At 37.3% G+C, this 24,108-nt stretch overlaps 1 long non-coding RNA gene across 1 annotated transcript in view; it reads left to right on the top strand.

The window, feature by feature from the left end:
* The first annotated feature begins 338 nt into the window (after positions 1-338).
* The window catches only part of LOC137848165 (uncharacterized), a 143,648-nt gene continuing 119,878 nt past the window's right edge, over positions 339-24,108 (top strand). The window contains exons 1-4 of the long non-coding RNA XR_011091196.1: positions 339-735; positions 6,108-6,909; positions 7,064-7,134; positions 9,219-9,299. This is a non-coding gene — a long non-coding RNA (uncharacterized lncRNA). The remainder of the gene's footprint in view (positions 736-6,107; positions 6,910-7,063; positions 7,135-9,218; positions 9,300-24,108) is intronic.

Genomic DNA, 24,108 nt, shown 5'->3' on the forward strand with positions numbered 1-24,108 from the left:
TCGGAGGTAACATGGTAAGGATTTTTCAAGATTTATCACAAAGCAGTTAACATGGGAAGCAAAGCAGGGAAAATGTTTTCTCTGTTGAATTTAGGCCAGATTCATTTCTGAGAGTTTTACAAGGTATTGTTTACATGGTATAGTGGACTAATGCTTCAGGAGCAGAATATGATGGATGTATTTCTAGACCACCTCTGTTTGACATAGCAGTGGACTGACTTGTTTTAAAGAATCTGTTGTGTTCAGCAGGTGCTTGATGAGGCACATTGCTTGATAATGACTCTGGTTGCAGATTCTTGGTTTTTGGAAAAGGTTATATACTGACATTGACAAAGTAGTTAGCAAAAGTCCTTGAGTTTTTCAAAAATCCTTGATTTCTTGGCTGCATTTCAGTTCATGGTATGATACTGTGATTGCCTCACATTTCTCTCATTTTGGCAACACTACTGACTGTGTACTGGTGGTGATAATTTTCAGTACTCTGTATGACTTTGAGAATGTTAACCATAAGGTTAAATTGACCCCATTGTAGATCAGAACAGGAACAGGTGTCATTGTGCTTGAGGGGTATGACAAATAAGTGGAGGAGGGCAGTGTATTGTGTGTTGGTTGTTGTGATCATAGGCTTTGCTTGCAGGGGAGGAGATCACACAGGCAGCATGGATACCTGTCCTACCCAAGCTCCTGCTCATTTTCTTCTGAAGGCTTGTGGAGGATTTTTCAGGAGATAATGAGGTGGGTTTTTTTTTTGTTGCAGTAACTTTATTTTATGGATGATGTCCAGAATCTGTGATGCTATTTCATTTCACAAAAGCTGCTGATTGATTGACTAGGCATCACTTAGGATTATAGTTTGAGTGGTTGCAAGCTGGCTCAAGTACAGACCAGGTAAGACAGGAGAGGAGTAAATTAATTTGTGCATAGGGGCCAATTGGGATTAATGAACTAGACATCAGCTCTCCCATCACATTATTTGTCATTTTTAAGCCTGCTTCCCCCACAAAAGACAGAGTAGCTTTGTTATCCCAATTCTGATCTGATGAGGAGAGCTTTGAGTAAGGACAGAAGGTTGGCTAAAAGAGCCAGTATATAAAAATAAATGTGAATAACATGCACAAATAAATAAACAAATAGGAAGGACGAGGTGCTCTTACTAGTGTTTAGCTTCCTAGTGGTATGGATGATGAAGCTTTGGAACATTTTGTAGCAGAACAATGTGATGTGTCTGTCCCTGAATTTCAGAACAGGGCAGACAGACAGAAACCTGTAGCTGCCTTTCACTAGAAGATGAACAGGACATCCTGCTGGAACCTCTTTTGTGTGGTTGTTACTGTTGTAAGTGACTCAGGAAGTGCCTTGGTTGCTACAGAATGGTTAATTTTCCTATTCTTACATGCAGTAGGTCACTTAAACATACAACAAATGTTTTTCTTCTGAGGTGGAAGTTTGTCTTTATAATTTATAGAGTATTCAGGTACAACACTAAATAGAGATTTCTGCTGAAAAGCTCAGTTCCTGGTTTTAGCATCTCCCAAATTCAGAGTTGTTTAGTACAGCATGAACAAATATTTGTGTATTATAGACAAAGAATATATGGTAGTTAAGAAGTGTGTGAAGAAGTTCATTAGTGGCAAAAATAGAAGATATGTGTGGACATATATATGTACAAATTTTAAAGTAGACAAAGAATAAGAAGCCCAGCCATTTATAGGGAGTCAAGTATTTATTATTAACTGATTATTATATTTAAGTAAATTTCCATTTTCCAGTTTAAAAATATTTTTTAAACTCAAAAGCAGAACTCTAAACAGACCATTAAACTTAGCTCTTAAAAAATTAAGGTAATTTAAAGAAGTGGTAACATCAACCAGAAAATTAGTAATAATGAGATATACTTTGCCAAAGTTCACTGTATGTGTGAAATTATCTGCCAGTTTGAAATCAGGATTAATGGTGTCCTGCATTGTCAAGCATTTCTGGGTGATAAAGATAAATTGTTGTAGACTGAAACCACACACTACACAAAATAGCAGTTGTTTGCCATCTATACAAAGATGAGAATACATCTTTACTGAAGAGTTTCTTCCCTGCAGAAATGTGAAAATTTACCAAAGCATGAAACATGATTGATCTTTGAATTCTTGACACATCAAGGACAGATTTATGAACCATTTTGAATAGAAGGAAGAAAATGTTGGCTTTTGAAAATTGTTTCCATGAAGAAAGTTCATGTTTGCATGCTATTCTTAATGTCTTGCCACCTTTTTTTTTTCTTGTGAACTCTGAAAAACTGATTATCAATTGTAGATTGATGCTGTGACCTTGATTCCATAGTCTAATAAGAACCATTATATATGGATGTTGATACTATAAGTCAATAATGTCTCTGCATATTAAAGTCAAATAATTAATATAAAATTGACTGGCTACATAATTCTTCCTGTTTTAGGCTAAGGAATTCAGTTCTGAAAATGCTTATGTGAAAAAAAAATAAATTAGCATGCTGAAAAATATTTTCTTGTGAATAAACTAATTTTATAAAGTAAAGTAGGGACCTACAAATTGTCTAGGAAAAAAAATATATATATATATATATATATATTTCTATTTGAAATTTAGAAAAGGAGGCTTGGGGGCTGTTTAACCCCTGAAGTGCTGGGATAAATAGGGTGATTTTTCTAAAGACTCAAGAGAAAATTTATTGTTACTCTCATGCCTGCCATTGATAATTTCACCTTTTGTTTCAGCAGTATCAGAAATATGTTGAGACTGAATGCTTTTTAAAAATCTGCTTTATCTGCCTGTTTGTCACTGAATGATTTATTCCCTTTATTTTGACTTGTTGTTTTAATGGAGCCTGCACACCTGCTGCTGTTGTGGAATTTCTTTGGGTAACTGGTATGTAAAATCATGCAAATATGGTAAGTAAGCCCTGCAGTGTCTGCAGTTGAAGCTGTAACCTTGTCAGTAAGTTAAGTTACTTCTAAGTCATATAAACACACTACAGTTAAATTCCCAAATTCATTGGATTCTTGTTAACATTTAAAGTACCCCACTCTTTGGAAGCCAGCTCTGGACGAACAGATTTTTACCAGTAAACTGTTTGGCTCCCCTTCCTTACTGCCAGATAGCATTGCTGAAAACATCATTCATTCCCATTGCTTAGCAGCTGGCTCAACTTCTTATTTGAACACTGTCAAATGAAGGGACATAGGTGAATGAGAAGATTAGCATTCATTGCCAGTGCTTTCAGTAGTAAAGGAAGATGGTGCTATGTTCAGTAGTTCTGATAAGTGAGAGTTAACTGTGTAAATGGAAATTAAAGAAGGTTAATAGCAAATTGCTGCAAAATTATTTAGTTTGAAAAATGCAGTGAACTATCCCATCCCTGCGTATTTTGCTATTTTCTGAAACTGTTGTCAAGTGGTCTATTACCTTTACTATATTTTGAATTTGATAATCAGTTTTGCTTCGCTGTTGCTGCATGTGCACTTCAAGAGTATGAAGGGTGATGTTTTTTCACAGTGAAGTTTTAAAACACATTCATAGAACATCTTTTCACAAAGAAATCTTTATTATTATTATTACTATTGTTATTCAATTTTAAAGCTATTGAAGTCCATTTTCCATCTCACAGTGGAGTTTGTAACATTTGAAGATCAGCCCATCTTGTAGGAACAATCTGTGTTTTGTGTCTTGCCTCTGCATTAGTGTAGCACTTCAGCCCTGTGCTTTCAGCCCAGGGCAGATGAGGAAAAGCAAGGAACAGCAGTGGCTGGTGTGTTTGCAGCTACATTCCTGTTTGTCCTTGAATGGAGACTCATGCTGTGCTTCAGGAGTATAGGCTGCATATAGTCCCCGTATAGAAGGTAGATGGTCTTACTCCCTGTGTGCCATTGCCAAAGCTGTCTGAAATGTGCAAAAGTCCAAAAAAATAGAACATCTCATATGTTTTTTGTTGTTTTATTTTTATTTATTTACTTATTTATTTATTTTATTTTCCCTGAAAGGAAAATTATATAAAACAATACTAATGGGGAACATAACTGTAACGTGCTGACATGTACTGACTCTTTGGATCCACATCTGTGACATGCTTCTCTGTGACCACAGGGTACTCAACTCAAGGAGCCTAACAGTCCCTTCTGGGCATATGTATGAATGTAAATCGTCTTTTCATTAATAAAATACTGAGTTGGAACCATTGTGAGTATTTGGGTTTTGGCTTCAATGAAACAAGGACATCTTTCCTTTCCTGCTTTTTTTTTGTTCCTTCTGTACATGAATCATGACACCATCTACTGTGCAATTCTGTGGTGTGGTTGCCAGTAAGGAGGAAGGATTACATTTGTCCCAGCACCCTGTAGTAGCAAAAAAAAAAAAGTAGTCATTGATCGGTCTCTTGGTGACTGCAAGAAAAATGGGAGTCAGTCATTTGGCATCTGAGCTTTGGCTGTGTTGCCTACTCTCTGTAAGTTATTACAAATGCTTATAGCAATTGCCCATCTTAGTTTTTTTTTCAGAACTAAAAAGGAGGATGTCATAATTCCTATTGTTCAAAAGACCTGACCTTGGTAAGAAAAGAACTGGTTTTGGTTAACTGTACACAGTGGGCTGGGAAAACAATGTTTTCACCATTTGGGACATATTGAAATTTCATCTGCCTTTCAAATTGGAATGGAAAGCCAGAGTATCTGAATGCTTCAGGGAATAAAAAAATGTTTTGAATAAAGAATCTTTAAATGCATAATTCAGACTTTTTTTTTTTTTTTCAAACAAAATATGCAGTTTCAATATTCTATTGAATATACATATTCAATAGACAATACATTTGGAAACAGTTTGAAATGGGAAGTTTCATTAAAAAAAATATTACTTTTATTTTGGCTCTCTAGAGATGACTTTTTTTTTCTTGTCATTGTTAGGTTTCTCCATAAAAAATAGTGGTTTTTTGTTTTGTTTTGTTTTGTTTTTTGACAATGAGATTTTCCACAGACAAACCTTGAAGTATAAAATTTCACCTAGCTTTTAGAACTGAAAATTCTGGGTGGAGATTAAGGTGTACTGGGCAAGTTTTTAACTGAGATATTGCCCTCCAGGGCCCTCATGATGACACAGAAGAATCATAATGTGGCAGTAAATGGGTGATGGAGAACTACATGGGTGAATGAGGGCTCCTTTAGTAGAGTAACAATTTAAGACTATGTTTGTCTCCAGGCTGGAGTGTAGTCATGCAGTTATTTCTCATACGCTGCAGTATCAGCAATGTTAAAAAAGCATTAAATAATACCTGGGTCAAAATAATTCCCTGAGCGACCTGATCTAGTGGGAGGTATCCCTCCCTGCACATGACAGGGAGTTGGAACTGGATGGTCTTGAAGTTCCCTTCCAGCCCAAACCATCCTATGACTTTATGTACAGGTCATGCTTTTTCATCAGTTAGGAGGTGGGCAGCGCTGCAAGTGAAATGTGTGTGTGATTCATCTCATCCTAGAGTGTACTTCCACAGTGGCCAGGCTAGGCTGCACTGGTGGGATTATCACCAGCTCTCCTTTGAGTGTACAGGGAAGATAGGCAATGCAGCTGTGCATATCTGTATTATAAACACCAGAAATTAAATGAGTTGAATTTCACTTCTGAACAGCTTCTCTTTTCCATTTGCCCTTTCTGTGACTTATTCTTTTTCTGTGAGTTTCCTTTTAATTTGATGCTTCTTTTTTGCTTGTTGCCTCTTTAGTAGTTCTTGAAGTCCTTTCTCCAGTTTCTATAGTCTTCAGAAAATGCTGTACTTCTTATCTACTGGCTTTGTTTCCATCAATGGTTTTGAACCCAAACCCAATGAAACAAGGGAGAAATGTTTGTTGCATTCAGCTGATATCCTACTCCAGCAGAAGCAAGTGGTTTCTCCTTTTAAAATGCAGTATACCTGCTGGATAAGCAGAACAAGTTCCACCACAACCATATTCCAACTCGTGTTTAAAACTGTAATTCTCTGAAAATAAGTATTTCCTTAATTGTGAGAGGGTTTTATGCCTCTACAAATCAGGAAGATTTATATCAGTATGTAGAGAGAATTATGGGAGAAGATTAAATCCTTTCTCTTGCAGAATGTTCACATTCAGCAGTAGCTGTGAAGAGAGCACAGTGTTAATGTTATTGCCTTTCCACTGGTCATGCCAAAGGTGTCCTTCTCCTGCAGTGCAGTGCAGGAGCACCCTGCCAGTGGAGCTATGGCCCCATGGGATCAGGATAACAGGTAAGGTTCAGGTCCAGGGAGGAGCAGAGGCAAAGTTGCTCTGCTTTGATATGCCTGGTGGAAGGTGGGAATGCGTTGCACCAAACACTTTCTCGGGGGATGCTCCACTATTAGCCAATGTGTTTTCCATCGAGAACAACCTCCTTGGTGTGATCTGCATGTGTTTCATATACTCTGTGGGGGATCCGTGTGAAGCCCTATCATGGATGCACTTTGTGACACACAGTCATTCCTTGCTAGTCAGAGATGTGGCAGGAGTTTCTGAATGCATCTCAGTTCATGGGCGTTCCCCAGCTGACTATGCAGAGAAAGTGAAATAGCAGTTGTAATGCCATCGATCTGTGCTGTCTTCTCATCACCTGGAGTCTTTCTGCATGGGGTTCTGCTGAGGAGAGATCTGCTGCTTGTTCCTCCCTTCAGTTTTCAAAATCAATGCCTGTGGCCAGAAGTGACTTGCCATGGACTTGTTGTGACCCGACAGCAGAAAAAGTGTGCAATTCACCAAAGTGATGGAGATTGAACTGTGCCATTGTCTGGTGTGTCCCTTGTGCCACCTCCCAGATGCCTATTGTCTCCTCTGCCTGCCTTCCCAGCAGTAATGAAAACACAGGGACATGGTCCCACTTTGGAGCTATTAGCTGTTGTATCACTTGGTAAGTTGGTGTCAAAAATCCCTGTTTACATTAATAAATCAGTAAGAACTGCTGAGTGCTTGTCCGTTTTGAAATGTAGATGTGTTTTAAAACCTAAGTCATTAAATGAAAGTGCATCAGGATGCAGCTGGGAATAATTTGCTCTCTTTTCCAGGTTTCTTACACCTATGGAGAATTTCCACCAGCTGCAAAGGTGAAGCAGAATTTGCATTTCAATATTGTATTGTAAGTAACTTTCTTATTTAATCTATATAATCAAAAATATTCTCATGAATACAACCATGAAGCTTACAATTCATGAAGAGGCTATGTGTCAAACTTTTCTAAATAAATAGCGAGACATTGAAACTTAATAATGAGCAAAAAAACGCAGGTGAAAATCATTTCACAGAATATAACAAGGATGTAACTGTACCACACAATTGTTAAGCTTTAAAATGGAGCAACATATTTTTTTAATGGGTATTCATACTGGGGGATATTGTGCTATTTTGCTTAAAGACAAAAATAAATGAAAATGAGTCTGTTCTGAGTGATGTGAACTATTATTATTAGCTCGTGCTGAGAAATAATATGGTTAACATCACTGGTTAATTTGTCTTCCCCAGTCCAATAGATCAGGTACATTTTGTGTAAACAGTTTCCTGTTAAAGGCATCTGATTGCCCAAAATGCAAATGATTTTTTTTTGCCTTTGTAATTCCTTCTCAGTTACTGGACCACTATACCTATTCCTTACCTTTTAATGTTATAATAAGGAGAATTTTGCAATAGAATTAACTATCTCTGTTTACCACTAAGAAAACTTATCTGGCCATACAAATCACATAATGAGAGTTGAGAAACTCCCCAGATGGAGGTTCTGATCCAGAACCTGTGTAAAGCCACTGGGACTTTGTGCTTGGAGGGAGAAGCATGGCCACAGATGGCTGTTCTCCTCTAAGTTGTGAGAGATCCACCCCTCCTGCATCTCCCGAACAGCACAGAGATAATCTGTGCACTCCACACATCTAGCTGAGAAAGGTGGTGACTGTTCAGCTTAAAAATACCTCTCCCATGCTTCTTCTTAAGATGCTTCCTTCCCTGTGTGAACAGTCTCTAATTGCTAACCTAGGAAAATTCCATATGGAGAAGTTCAGACTTCACTAAGTGACCTCCCAACCTGACTGGAAATATACTGTTGATGACATATAAAGACAATGCTGTTGGATTCCAGCAGACTAAAATAAGACCTAAACTTGACAACTTGTAGCCCTGTAAATTAAACCTGTTTACCCTCTCCTTTCCTGAAAAATATTATAGGACAACATCATTACAAATCTCATGGACCCATCTGCTCTTAAGAGTTTGTCACAATATTGCAATTTTTACACAGGAAAAAAATGTAGTTATCCAAAAAGTTATGCCAAGCAGGAAAATATTATCCTGATTTCCATGATCTTGTTTATTTTCAAACCTTGTTTAACAAATATTGTTCTTTGCAATGGGATGGCTGTGGAATATCCACTAATCATAACTTTTCTGTATGTAATGATTAGTTAATTTTATGAGGTATTTAGGTGTTTGTTGATCCTCTTACTCTGTTTCAAAGATTTGAAGTATTAGGAGGACAGTAGCAGTGGAAAATACTAAAATGAAATGCATGGACATTGCAAATGTAAGTGTTCTTTTAGCGATGGTGTGATTTGGATGCGGACAAGTAACATCTCCATGAGAGCCAAGAGGTGCAGTTTAGGGATCATGACAATTTAATGAGGAGGAAGCCAACTTCCCCAAACCACGTGCCAGAATTTCCAAGGACAGGGCATATACCTGATCCCATACCTGGGTTGCTGGTGCTGTGTTAGTGGCTTTCACTGGCTTGCTTCCTGTTGTGCCTGGGAGTGGGGATCCTGCAGGAGCTTCCATCAGTGGTTGCACACTGTTGTATCAATTCTGTGCTGGTACTGGCAGTGCTTAGTTGCTCATTAGTTGCTGCTAGCTGGCTGTTCCCGAAAGCTAGAGCTGCAAGTCAAGCCACTAAACCACTGGGTCCTTTGTTCTTTTGGGCATAGCTAATGTGGAAAAGAATATTTAGGGCATAGAGGAGCAATCTGCTGTAAAGTTGTAATTTCTTATAAGGCTTTCATCTCTGAGAAAACGAAGTAAAGAATATTGGAAAATCCCTGAAGTACCAATGGGAATACAAAAAGTCTCCCAGGCAAACACATTTTAGTGAGTAGTTGCTGATATAATGGATAGGAGTAGAGAAAAACAGGGATTATTGATCATTGTGTACTTAAGATATATTTTTAAACTTGTTTCCTGCAGCTGCATATTGAAAGCGTTTTTCATCTTGCTTTTTGAAGACAGTGGTGCCCGTTTTGTCTGCAGAATGGTACTCACAGTAAGGTACAGTAATTATATGAGAAGTGATGTTGAAAAGAACGTATTACTTTTATAAAAGTTAGGAGATGTTTTTATTAAGCCCTTGATGATGTGCTTGGATATTTTTCTACAGAAAGATTGTTTCTTTCTGTGCAGAAGATGGGCTACTCTGAGGCTTAATTAGTATTCTTTTGCAAAAGGGGTTGTGCTCTATCATGTCATATCGTAGAATGGCTGTCTCTGTCAAACTTCTGTCTCATTTATTGTACAATCTGGAAGATGTGCAGTGGACAACAGAGAGAAGAGCAGGAGGAGAAAGAATGAACCAATAGTTATGACAATGCTACCCTGGTGGGCTCTATCTGCATTCAAGTGAAAATCAGCAAGGCTATAGGAAATTGAAGAAAGGGAAGTACCAGAGAGGTTTAATAACAATTGTGTTAACAATCCTACCATTAAGGTAGTCAGATTTGTTGCTGTTGTTTGTTTTATAAAGCCTTATATTATTCCACATAATGAGTAATGTTTCACTCATTAGAAACCTTCTGCAATTTCCTCTTTGTTGTGAGCTAGATTTACTGTGATTATGTAAATTAATGAGGTAAATCAATTTGCCTGTACTTTCCATTTTGTTATCTGAACTGCCTCAATTCCTAGAGCCTTCAGAATCAATCTGCAGAGTTAGAAAACTTTCATACAATTTTTTAGGGCAAGAAGTACTATGAGGATGTCTTTTCTAATGATATTTTGGGGTTTCCAAGTTCTTATCCATGCGAAAACACATTTTGAAAATGGCTTGGTTTCCATAATATTGAGTGAGTATTTGACCAAATCCTCTTTTTTTTTCTTCTTTTTTTTTTTTTTCTATTTTTTTTTTTTGAAATTCCATGCTGCCTAGACTAAAATGCTAGAATGAAACAGCTGTGTCAGAATAAGGAGTAAGAATAAAGAGCACACAGTTATTTACATGCTGTGGATCAGAGGAGGTGAGGGTTCCTGGGTTTCACCAAAATAGGATGAATGCTTCTTTATAGTTGATGTTTGTAGAATCTTTATAAGATGCTGAGAGAAAGCTGCTGGTATTGATGTAACTCTTTTTTCTTTTTTCTTTTTTTTTTTTTTTCTTCTTCTCCTGAGCATCTCAGGCTATGTAACTTTGAAGGATTAAGCCAGTACCTCCTGTGTGAGGGCATTGCCCCTGATTTCCTGTCCCTGATATGATCTTATGTAAAAGAGCTGCTTCCTGCAAGTTTTTCCTGTAGAAGAAGCAAAGAAAAGTTGTTCTTATGGAGCAACTTCCCTTCATGCAGTTTGTTCTTTTGCACTGTAGGGAATGGAATCACTACAAAACTTGTAGATTTTTTTTGTAGTAGACTTATACAGGCTCCTTTCAATTGGCTATTTCTATATATTTTGTTTAGTAGCAGCACTGATTCTCCATTTGTCAACAGGTTATGTCTGTTAAAGAAATGCTGCCCATCATTCATCATTTTGGTTTTGATTGATATTTTACATAATAATTCCAGACCTCTAGCACTGTGCAGTCAGTGGCTATTCCAGCAGAACATTTGATTGCATATGGGGTTTTGTTTATACATGAGTGTTTTTCTTTTTTTTTCCTTTTTTTTTCCCCATGGGTATCTGGCTCTATAGAACATAAGAATATGACAGATAGTCTTTATTTATACATTAATTTGCAGTTGGCTGCTTTGCTGCAAGCTGAGCTCCTTTTAGTAATAGTCCTCCCACTACATGAATAAACTACATGAATTTGAATAAAACACACAAGTATGTGTTTTATTCGAATACAATATTCTTAAAGCATTACTCTGTTTGTGCACTAAATTTTCCTTGAGGACAAGAGGCTTCCTACTTTAGTGCAGTTCACAGAAATTGTGAACTTGTTTTGCCAATGGATCATCGGATCACAAGGATGCTGCTACTTCCCCGCATGGATTTCCCAGGTATTCTAGTGTCTCTAGTCCATACTGGGAAGAGTAGTGGTCTTGAGATGTCTTCCAGTCAGTATGAGGGAGTGAACCTGGGCTGGGTTGTGGGAGCATTGTTCAGCAAGGTATGTATACAGAATCTAAATACTCCAGGCTTTCCAACAACACTAAATTTCAAGTCTCTAGAGCAATTTCCTGTCCAGTGTAACAAGTTTTAGACTTTTGGCTGGAATAAGGAATATTCAGAAGGCTTTGCAAATGCCAAAAAAAGGTTATAAAAATGCTAAAAACAGAGGGATGATTTATTGAAGAAAATAATGCTAAGGTGTAGGAAGAGCCAGCTACAGATTGTCTTAGAGAATCAACATTCTGGGAAATGAAATCCTCCATAACAAGACATTGGTTACTGTGGTCTTCAAAACAGTAATTTCCCAGAGGCTTGCTATGCTTATAAAAATTGCTCTGGCAAAGATCTAGTGGTTTGAAAGGTTTGTGAACAAGAAGTGGAAGTCCTGAAAATTTTGTTCAAATTAAAATGCTGATAAAATGACTAAACACTTGTAAACATTAAGGCCAAGAAGCATGTAAATTTCGTGACTCAGGTCACCAAAAATACAGTGCAGCAAACTAGTAGAAATAATTCATATTGCCACTTCCAATGCTATTATTTTTCAGCCAAGGTAGGGAATCCGGTTAATGTTTTTGTACTTAACTTATCCTCACGCTTTCTGAGTGGTAGAGTGACCTTGCTGTTTTCTAGAATGGCAAAGAGAAAGTGGGGCTAGTGTCCCAGTCATGAATTTCCTATTGTGCTGCATTTAATTTTAAGTGCCCTGCAGCATTCTGAATAGCTCAGAAACCAAGATTTGGGATGGGAAGTCATGGGGGACTGAAGACTGTTAATGTGATTTTGTGTTCCTCTACTCTGTCTATTTGTGGAAGTGCTTTTACTATAGGTATACATCGATGTGAAGCAATGATATACATATATGTGTATGATATATATATACTTCTATATGTCAAATAATTCATATGATTTTATAGAAGTCTGATTAAAATGTTGTGCCATCATTTGCAACTGCAGCTATTATGCCTTTTGAGAAAGGTTGGATTGTCAAGTATTTAAGTGTTTATTTTCTCATACTGTTTCCTCTCCAGTGATGAAGATGTTTATACATGTCACTTTTATTGGTATATACCCTCTGATTCTGTCTTCCCACTAGATCAATTGTTTACCTGTGAGATTGCCTTTTCACTTGTGACATGGTGCCACTGCAAGTGAACCACTCATTTTTAATTGAATCCCCATCTCTGTGTGGAAGAAATGCTGCTAACAGCATTCTTTGCGAACACTGTAGGACTTAAGAACAGTTTGTTGTCATGTAGTAGCCCAAATTGGATGATTGTCCATGATACAGAATCTGTATACTTTGCTAGTGCATTTTGTATAGGGTTGGACTGGATTGAAATGAATTGAACTCCTCGGATGAAGAGTAACTTCAGGATTGATGGATCCACAGTTTACTGGCTGAGGGAGGGAGGCAAAATTGGATTGTCTTTGTCTGAATTTTTTTTCCCAATGTTTCCAGGAGCATTATGCACACCTTCCAGTAAACAATAGGGTGCCATTATCTCTTAAGTAAGCCTCTCTTTATTATTGGAATGTAATCAAATAACAGCTTCCTAGTACAGTGCTCACAGGCCTGCCAAACTCTAAGGTCTTTCCTTCCTTTGTCACTTTTCTTTTGTTTTAGAATGCTGCTGTGCCATCAACGGGTGCCTAGCAGGTGAGGCAGTGGTGTGGATGGGATAGCTTTCTGTATCATGTTAGTACTATTCTTAAAGCTGCTCACACAGCAATTCTAGAGAAAAAGGACAGAAAATAAAAAAACATTGGTCATTATCACCCGGATGTGTCAAACAAGTTTTCTTTTGTATTGATTAGATTTTCAATTTTGTCTACCTGGGCACAAAGTAAATTAATTCCACAGAAGGAGTATTGATTTGAAATACAATTGGAAAGAACAGAAGTGAAAAAAAAAAGATTAAAAAAAAAAAAGTGTTAGTTTGGCAGTGCTATGTAAGCAAAGCTATCTCCCTGAAATAGAGAAGAATATTTTGTTGGAAAATTAATTTCTTTCACTGCATTCAAACTACTGTGCTAATATGTTGGGTGGCCAAAATCACAAACTTCATTTGGGTGCACTTAAACCCGAATTGTTATCCCCTGTATGCTTGACTTAAGAAACTTAGATACTCTCTTTAGATCTTAAAATGTAGGGCTTCTTGAGAAAACACATGCTGATATTTTGTGCATTTTGTGATGAGTGATAAAAGAATAACTAGAACATACTGTAGTAAGCCCAACAACAGCCTCCCTGTGCTACTATTTCTGGAACAGGTCTTTTTTTCCCCTGTAAGGATAAGGGTTTTATTTGCTTGAGCTAACACCATCATAGAATGTGTTCACAGCCTAGTGGTGAGGAGTAAGAAGGAATTACTTTGCATCTCTCTGCAAAGGATGATTTTTTACCTAATTCTTTTTTGCTGTTGGTTTGGTCTCTACATGTAGAGAATTTATCTTCATCATAATCTTTTACACATATAAGAACAGTGTCTATCAATTGAACTCAGGAGGCCACATATAGCCAATGACTTGCAGATTGTGAAGTTTGCTTAATTAAGCTATTACAAAGCTTTTAATGCTAGTAATTTTCTAACTTGATCTTACAGTTGCAAAAAGTGATCTTAACAACTATATACTCATATTGATGCACGTGAGCCTATAGAAACACAAAAAATAAGACAGGTGGAAAAAGCTTTCCAAATATTATTTTGTTTTTATAGAGAGTAGCAGAGAATTTACATTTCCAAACCTAGATTTTGGAATCTAGGTAATCTTGTCCTTACTTCTGTCCTTTAGGGAATAATGGACCTCCAGGATCTTGCCAGGCAAATATTTTCATTCAGAAACAGGCCAGGCTGGGCTCAAAAAGTGAAAAGACACTAGAACTCTCATGCTTCTGTCGAAACATCACATTGCTTACCTTCAGATGTTTTAGGTGTTGTATAGCCAAGTTCTGGATTTACTATGGTCTGACAGACCAGTCTTCATACCCAGGGGAACAGTTAGTGGTGGACAAGCAGCACTGCTTTTTTGACAGGGATTTTCTGTTTTCTGTCATTTTAAGCAGATGCATGCTAGGTGTAACAGTATTATATAGCAGAAAAACCTTTGTTATTCCTATGTTGAGGAAGATTAAATCCCATTTTTAGCAAGAATTAATTAGCAGAACCTCCCTTACTGTGCCCAGTACTAGCAGGAAAGATGTTACCCCAGTATCTTACGCTTCAACTAAGGCTTTTTTGAAGCAAGAGTATGATGTTGCTACCTGAGTATTCTTGGGGAGCTGATGGCAAAAATTATTTTAATAAACCCTTTACTGTTGTAATCTGTATTTCCAATTGTTTGTGTCTTGCCGACTCTTCTATCCTGGATCTTCTTTACCACTCAAAAATAATTTAACGTATTCCAAACAAAGTGTTTTTTTTTTTCTTTTCTTTTTTTATTTTTTCTTTTTCTACAAGCCTTAAAAGAGTCCGTCTCTCCATGCCTCCAAAGTCTGAAGGACTTTTAATACGTTCCTCCTCAAATGATTGTTTTCTATCTTTCTTTCTTTTTCTATCTTCTACCTTACCATTAATACTAAGAAAAATGTCTTAGGGTATGCGTGCCCTGAGACACTGCTAAACAACCCTCCAGTTCCAGCAATGCTGCAAAGCTTGGAAGCTGAAGACACATGAGTTTAGAGTTACCAGGTAGTTTCTTTATTCCCACTGTGCTCTGTCTGTACTACAGATTCCTTAGAACTACATGGGGTAGAAGAATACTTGCAAAATTTTCAATGTAGGCACACTCTGATTTCCCCAGCTTAACCTCTTTAATACACGTGATAATGGGCCATGCCAAAGAAGCTCTTTTCCAGGATGAAGAGACTGCCAATGCATTTTATGGAAGTGATTATGCAGGCTTTGTGTATAATTGCTGCTGATTGCTATTATTTAAAAGGCCAAAGACACAAGATACTCTTAAATACGATGTTACACTTTTCTCCAAGTCACAGAAATCAAATATGAGATGCATTATCTGTGAAATTCTTTGAAAAATAATCCATTTCACAAACAAAATTAATGTGTAAACTGCCACACGATCTTATTCATGCATAAAATTACTTTGTACTGATTTTGCCTGACACTGCTTTGGACTGAGAGTTTTGTAAGCCTAGCAATTGGATTGTTTAAAATCTCTTAAGTAGAACTGTGCTGGCATTGAATTACTGATGGACTCAAACCAAACATGCCTAATTTAAACTACCTTCTTTTAGTTCATTTCAAACTGCTTGAACATCTGCCAGAATTGTTAGTCTGTTGGTGTCCTCATGAAAGGAAGCAAGTTTTGAGCACTCTCAAGGCTATCCACCCAGATGGTCCTCTGGTCAGTGCAAGAGTAATTTCCCTTTTGCATTCGGATCCCCAGTGGGGTTCAAAATACTTTTGGTTCCTGAAGTGCACAACAATGACTAATAGAAGCATCTAGAGGTAGGTGCCCCGGAGTGCTCTTGTCTCTGTGTGATCTATCAGAGCCTTTGCACTTTCTACTTTTCTACACATTGTTTATTTTTAATGTAAAAACAAACAGACAACACAAGAAAAGCAACAAAAAGTGTGGTACAATATCCAGCTTTCTTCAGTTTTGCATTTCATGCTTGTCTCTGACTTCCAAATCTGGTAAGAGGAGGAAATTGAAGGTATTAACTGAATGTAAGGTTGCAGCTTTCTGTAAAGAGATGAATGCCTCATTGTGAATAAACAATTGGGTTGGTGCGGAAAGATGTAAGTCTTCACTCAAAGAAAGAAGAGTCCTGCAATTTTTAATCCTACTTTTGCAAGAAAATAAACAGTGAAAATGAATTATTAAATGCTTTTGACCTGCTGTCTCCAAATTCTCAAAGTATTAGACATTTTAACTGTATGTTAATATTTTGGCAAAACTTTTTATTTTCTCCACCTGGATCAGTGCAGTTGTTAACTATAGCTTTCTGATAGGACACTTCTACTGTACAAAATCAAAACCTACATTCTACCAATAATACCCAAGATTTATTAAAACATGTAATTTCCAATATTGTTTGAGACAGTGGGATTTTCCTCTTGGGATGAAGTTTAACTCTCTGTTGATCCCCAACATGATATCTAGGTGATAATTGTTTTCCCAGCTAATTTCTTCCTCATCATTGCAAATGGGATCTTAAGGCTAGTATACTTCAGTTCAGCTTTGACAACCTGGCCTTGAACACCTCCAGGGATGGGGCATCCACAGCTTCTCTGGGCAGCCTGAGCCAGTGCCTCACCAATGTCTGAGAGAATTTCTTCCTAACATCTGATCTAAATTGGTCCTCTTTTAGTTTAAAGCCAATCGCCCGTGTCCTATAACTACACTCTCTGAAAAAGAGTCCCTCTCCTGCTTTTTGTAGGTCTGCTTTAGGCTTCAATGAGGTCTCCCCAGAACCTTCTCTTCTCCAGGCTGAACATCACCAGCTCTCTCTGTCTTTCTTCATAGGAGAGGTTCTGCAGATCATCTTCGTGGCCCTCCCCTGGACCCAGTCTTACAGGTCCATGTTCTTCTTGTGCTGGGGCCAAGAGTTCTGTAGTTCTCTTGCTACTGTTTTTTTTTTTTTTTTTTTTTTTTTTTTGTGAACAGACATATTGTTCTCCTTGTGTCTAATGAACAAACTCACATTTGAGACATACAATGTGTCAGAGAACTGTTAGTCTGACATTTAACCAGCATGCTGTTTCCTTGGTACTGGGCAGTGTGTACCTCAATCAATGAAATGCTAATTGCTAAGTGATGCCATTTTGAGGCAGTTGGTGAGAGAAGATACTGTTTCAGGTCATTTTCTGTTTGTGCTGTGCTCTCCTAATCACCATGTGAAGACAGTTCTTTAATGACGTCTTCCAAAATACACACATGCCAGCAGTGCAGACCAGGGGCTTGTCTGAATGAATTCTAAGGGAAGGTCACAAGCCCCAATTTTTAATGCCACTGTACATTGAAAAACAAGTAATGACCAAGGCTTGTTTCACATGCTAGGTTAAAACATTCTGGGGAGCAGTGTTAAGGAAATAGGATCCACCACAGTTAAATACATGATTAACATTTTTATTTGTTCCTGAAGTTTCTCAAAATCCTTCCATGGTTGTGTGGTAAATTTTTTCATTTGCATCACACCAGATACAATAATTTTTTTCTTTAGTGCCACTTACCACTTTTCCCTATTCCACTCTGTGGTGCATTTATTTTATTTTATTTTATTTTATTTTATTTTATTTTATTTTATTTTATTTTATTTTATTTTATTTTATTTTATTTTATTTTATTAATTCTGAGCTTATTGAAGATTTTTAAATGTAAAAATTCTAAAAGTCTTGTAAAAATAATCCTTAAAATCTCTCCTTAAACAGTATGATTCTGTTACAGCTGCATATCATTCTATGTAATATGGACCAGGTGAAAAGTGGGATAAAACTTCTTCTCCTTACTTGAAATATTTAATTGCTTTGATTTTTATCCTCCCTGTTCTGTAAAGTTACTTCTTATATCATCCATGGGTTGCTTTCTGTGTAATCTTTTGCAAGTTCTTGCTGTTACCTGTTTGATACATGCTTGAAGTAATGTAATCTGATTCTTACCTGAGATAACCTTATGTACTTAGGGTCATCTAAAAGGAGTTTGAAGGGAAATTTTGTTGTTTGGAAAGATGGAAATAAATATAGTTAGCAAACATCAGTGCTTCTGCAGGAACTTTCTTTTGGGAATGATAGGAGTACTGGCATCCTTTCTGCATCGTTGCTGTTTAATTCTTGTTGTTGTTTCTGTAGTGGTAACAAGTAGGTGCTGCAATGAATCTGAATGGTGTATATAGGAAAAAAAAAAAAAAAAAAGTCTTGCACTTTCTGAGACCCAGAACTCAAAATTATATAGACTTTGTTATGAAAAGGTTTCTATGAGATGAAAACTGGAACTGCTGCCATGAATACACTTCCGTGCCTTAGAAATCTTGAAGTCTGCGTTAACAGAGGATGGTGACAGCAAAGTGCCAGCAACTAGAACACTGTATGAAGTGCAAAGAATCTGGTTGCACAACTCATCTTTGTAAATGATTAGAGAAGGTATTTCCTTTGAAGGTTTACTCTGTTCATAATCTTGCAGAGCAAGTAAGGATAGTACCAAACTGCAGTACCAACAAGATAATCACAGTTCTCAGCTTTGCTAGAGACAAAAGCCATCAGTGACAGGATCTGTATTTTTTGGCTGTGAAACAACTGACTGGAACAAAAAGATCCTGTATGCTCTATCAATCATCTCTGATTATTTTTGTTCTGCTTCTATTCATATGTTTTTAAAGCTTGCAGAACCAAATAAATCATTCTTCAGTTTTTATTGAAGCTGCAGTTTACATGTTTGACTTCTTGCCAGTATTGAATATTAAGATACACAAGAGCTTATTCCTTATTTCCACAAGAAAATGGCTGGAATCAGGCTATTGACATAATGAAACTTTGACCTTAGGTATCCAAGAGGAAGAAAATTCATCTACTGACAAGAGAAATGTGTCTGGGAGACTGAATCGTAGAATCATAGAACTCTTTGGGTTGGAAGGGACTTTAAAGACCACCTTAAAGTCCATCCCTCCCCAGTCTACCTGTAGGCCCCCTTTAGGCTCTGTAAGGTCTCCCAGAGCCTGCTCTTCTCCAGGCTGAACGATTGCAGCTCCTTCAGCCTCTCTTTGTAGGAGAGGTGCTTCAGACCTCTGATCATGGCCCTCCTCTGGTGTCATTCTAACATATTCCTGTCCTTTTTTGTGGTGGGGACCCCAGAGCTGAACACAGGGCTCCAGGTGGGGTCTCACAAGAACAGAATAGACAATCACCTCCCTCGCCCTGCTGGTCACGCTGCTTTTGGTGCAGCCCAGGGCACAGCTGTCTTTCTGGGCTGCAAGTTTACATTGCTGGCTCCTGTTATTTTGTCCAACAACACTTCCAAGTCCTCCATGGGGCTGCTCTCATTCCACTCATGGTGCAGCCTGTTTTTACATTCAGGATTGCCCTGAAGCAGTTGCAGGACCTTGCACTTGGCCTTGTTGAACTCCATGAGGTTCTCACGGGCCCACCTCTCAAGCCTGTCCATGTCCCTCTGATGGCATCACAGTGTGTTGACTGCACCAGTCAACTTTCTGTTCCCAGATGACCAAAAAGCTACTGCTGTTAATTTATGGATGAGGTTGTCTTCAATTTAAGTGGCCTAACTTGACAATCTTGGGGTTAAACTTATAGAAGAACACTGAACACAAACATCTACAGTCAATAATTTAATTAGTATTAGGGAGTACTGTAGAAGGTAAAATACCATGTGTAGTTTCTTTGCTCAGGAAAGAAAGCAGAGTATCCGGCAGAGATGGGACTAGTGCCTTTTGTGCTTTGTTCCTTCCAGAGCTGTCCTAGCACAAGTTCAGTCCTGTTCAGATCTCAGAACAACATTAAGCCTAGCTTCTGCTGGTTCTCAACATTTTGCTTTCATGTCACAGTCACAGAGGAGAGCATGTACAACAACGCTGGCTCAGGCAGATAAGAACTTCTTTGCTGTTGGGTTTCTTCGTCTCCAGTTCGCTCTTCTATTTTAAGTATCCAGTTTGCTTTAAGGGGTGAAGTCTAATGGATACCTACAAAGCATTTGAGATTCTTGTTTGAAAGAGTCTGTGTAAACTGGAACCGTTCTGAACACATGGAAATGTTTTCAGGTGGCTGAGACTTGGTAATTTACTTCACGGTACCTGGCAGATGTTTGCCAGACCTGTGGTCCCTAGGCAAAATGGTGTTGTGGAAATAGAGGCTTGGATTAAAACCACACCAATGTCATCAAGTACAAGACAGGTTCATGAGACAGTCTGATGAACTTGTATGCTAGAGATTAGTTGTATGCTGGAGACAGACAAGATACTGTTTGTGCAGTTTAATGATATTTTCCATGGTAGTCCTTAAGGTTTAAGGTTTGATGCCTTGCAAATTTCTCCATGTCTAATTCTCTAAATAGATCTCTCTGCAACATAGCTTTCTGAAGCCAAGGGTCTTTGCTGTGTGAAAATGAAAAGTGAGGCTTCTCAACTTATATTTCAAGGCAAATGATGGAAATGTAGGTTCTCCTGGCTTTTTTTTTTTTTTTTCCTCCCAAGGATAAACAGGCTGCAAGTTGAGAAAACCAATCTGCTTCTGTTCCTGCATCTCTTCAGAGTCCATAGTTTGTGACTTTGGTGCCATTCATGTTCTCTGAGCAGCAGATGTCCTGAATGACCAGTCACAGGCATAATGGGTTAAAATACGGACCTGAAACTAATGTATTATTTCTCTCTAGTTGGAATTAAAACTGCATACTGATTTCTTGAATGTGTTGAACTCCAAACTGGACCATTCTCAGTTCTCATGGAATCTTGCCTAAAAGCAAAGCTTATATGGTTTTCATACATAGTTACTGTTCTGCCTCACTGTAAGAATATAAAAAATTTTTATCAGTGGGAAGTTTATAAAAAACGTCATCCTTATTTAATGATATTCTGCTTCTGCTTGTTTCAGAAAACAAACAAAAACCACCAAGATTTATTATTATTTACTATTTACTATTTAATTTACTGTTTACTATTTACGATTTATGATTTACGATTTACTACTTATTATGGCTGTTTAGCAATGGTAAGACGTATGTTGTTCTACTTGGCACCATTTATCTCACCTGAGTGAGGTTTTAGTATAATGTTGATGGTTTTGGTTCATGAAGGCCACGATGAAGTGGTGTGAATACAGTATCAGTCTGAATGCCTTTATGGGAATCTTTAGTACAAGTGTTTCTGTAATACTTCTGTAAGGACATTCCTGAAAAAAAAAAAGCCTTTGTTTACTCTGTATATAATGGTGCCATATGTGTATAGACTGACTTAGGGTCCACTTGTGTAAATGCAGAACCAAGAAAGTGGGGTCCATACCTTTGTGCAAGAGCTGTGCTAGAGAGTGGAGCCCCGGGGCTGAATCTGCTCTGGCTTTTGCAACCCAGTGGCTGTGAATTGGAAGCATGGGTTTGAATCACAGTGACCTTTCTCCTTTTCTCCATGACTTATAGGGTTGGCTTGAAATAAATTATCAGAATTCTTTGAATGCTGTCTTTGTTTAAAGCTTTCAAACAGGGCAGTCCTCTATAGACAATAAGCAAACTCACACACTTCATGGTATCGACCTTTTAATCTATTTCCAGTGATGAGTGAGAACTGAAAGAACCAGCATAGAACGAGCAAGAACAATCTGAGTTTCTGTGATTTGTGTTTAGTCTCCATAAAGCGTCACACACTTAATCTTCCATATAGGTAGGTCACTCACTGCTTTTGGGAGCTTTGAGTCACTTTTATTCCTTCTATCCTTTCATTTATTTTGGACCATATTTTGCTGCAGTTAATTCCCTACAAGCCCATAACAAATAACTGCCTAAGAAGCAGCTTTTGTCAATGATCTGGCTTTGTGCTCTTTCTATTGGCTCATGAGGAAAACCAAGTAGCTCTTCAAAGACGAAGAGAAACTGGATATTTGGGCAGAAAACTCTTTGCTGAATCTTTTTCAAAAGTCAGGACTAAATTCTGACTGCATTTAAATAAGAGGAATTTCACTGCTGACTTAAGATTGAATTTCTGGTGAAGTTCATGTTGTATACCTTGTAAAAATGTGGGTTAGTTATAGTGCTTTTGTTGAGATCTTTGCTTATTTTGCTATATGCATTCAGTTCAAAGAACTGAAGTACTTGTATTTAATTTCCCTCTGAGCAGATGTATTTCATTGATGTCATATTTCAAATGAGAAACTTTTTTTTTTTTTTTTTTCCTAAAGCCTCTGGGAAGTATATACCTTAATTAATTAGAGATAGTGATATGATTAGAGATCTCTGCAGAAGATATAGTAATTGTAAATGCTGTTTGTCATTTAGAAAATACCATTATTTGTGCTAGTACTGAACAGCCATTAAGAAACCAGAGATCCAATCCAAACTATTCTCTTTTGGCATGAAAAGTTCAGACCAGAATTATAGTTATGATCTGTGTAAATAAAATCTGGTACAACCTTTTTTTTTTTTTTTTTTTTTTTTTTTGCTGTATAATGCCTTAATTTGAGAAGGAGAAGTGGAGAGGAGCTTGGCTGATTCCCCTAAGTCTTTTGATTTCAGTTTATTTGTTAGGTGCTCAGCTTAGTGTCAAAGAATAACTGAAGAAATTACACTCTCAAGAAAATATTACTTTAATTATTTGTTCTTTAGACAGGTTTGTGGTCACCAAACAATCTGCCAGCTTAATATACTTGTTTCTATATTTTTGTCCTATTCAGAGGAGACTATTATTTAATGTTGGTTTTTCTTTTTCCCTTTCTCAACACAATGTAGATTGAAAGAGCAAAGTAAATTCATGAATACATAAGCCCTAAAGCCTGACTTTATAAGACTATTAGTGTTGTTCAACCGTGTATAAATCAGGGTGCATGTGCTTTCTGTACCAAACTTAATTTTCCTTGCACTATTGCACCAACTCTTATTAAACCATAAGTCTGAAAACACTCCTGTGCTAGAGTTCTGCTTTTTTTTTTTTTCCTTGCTTTTTCAAATAAGTCTTCAGTAGGAAAAGAGATGCTTATAGTTTTGTTTTTTTTTTTTTCTTTGTGAGAACTTAAATTTTATTCACATCTTTGAAGGGCTACAAAACTTGCTTTCTATTCAGTGTCAAGGATTTTGTAGGATATACATTGTTAAAAGTGCAACCTTAAAAAACATCCCACAGCAGACCTCTACCTTACCTCTTTATTGGCACCCCCGTATTTTTGTTCTAAGTCTAAAATTCGCTAGCAGAGTTAGGTATATAATAAACCCACATCTGCAGATTTTTCCTGCTATCATTACAATTTTGGTCAACCTAAAATAGCATAAGCAACAATTAACATTTCTCTAACATTTGAGACAATATATCTCATGTTTCTTTTGTTGCCATCTGTCTCCAGAAATAAAACCCCCATGTGCCTTGTAAGCTTCTTTGTGCTTGCAAGTATTCGTTACTTTAGAAACATTCAATAATTTCTTTAGCTATTGTATACTAATTACCATAATTACATTGATAATAGGACAACTAATTGTCAGTTAACAGCATGTCCTCAATCTATTTCTGCCTGTCAGAAACACCCCAATTAATTTGATCTTTCTCAGGGGTCATATTTTCACAATTTCATTGTTTTTCAGATTTTCTCTGGTAACTCATAGCCAACCAAAAGAGTGGGACAAAAGGATTGTTTCATAAGTCATGCAGATTTTATTCTGCTTATACCTCCCTGAATATTTCTTAATACATGTTCAGCTCTTCTCCCTTTCTTCCCCTTTCTTCAGTTTTCTCCCCCATTCTCCCACTTTCTCTCCTTTCCTCCCCTTTCCTTCTTTTCCTCTGCAGTTGCAAATCTGTGTTTCCTGCAACTGTGTACCATTTTATTCAATTTTTTGCCTTCATCCTTTTGTGTTGTGTCAAATGCTTTAAGACCATTCCTTCCAGTTGTACAAGATTAATTTTATGGTGTGAAAACCTACTTTTTTTTTTTCTCTAAAAAAAAAATAATCTCTTGTTCCTTTTGTTTTCTTTCTTGGTCCTACATATAAATATAACACAATTAAAATATTATTGAAATGGAGTCATATAGAAATTTAGGTTAGAAGTCGGCCATTTGACCCTGTGTTCAGAGGAGATCTCACTTCAAAG

Source organism: Anas acuta, chromosome Z, assembly GCF_963932015.1.
Source record: "Anas acuta chromosome Z, bAnaAcu1.1, whole genome shotgun sequence".
In the NCBI taxonomy this organism is placed as follows: domain Eukaryota; kingdom Metazoa; phylum Chordata; class Aves; order Anseriformes; family Anatidae; genus Anas; species Anas acuta.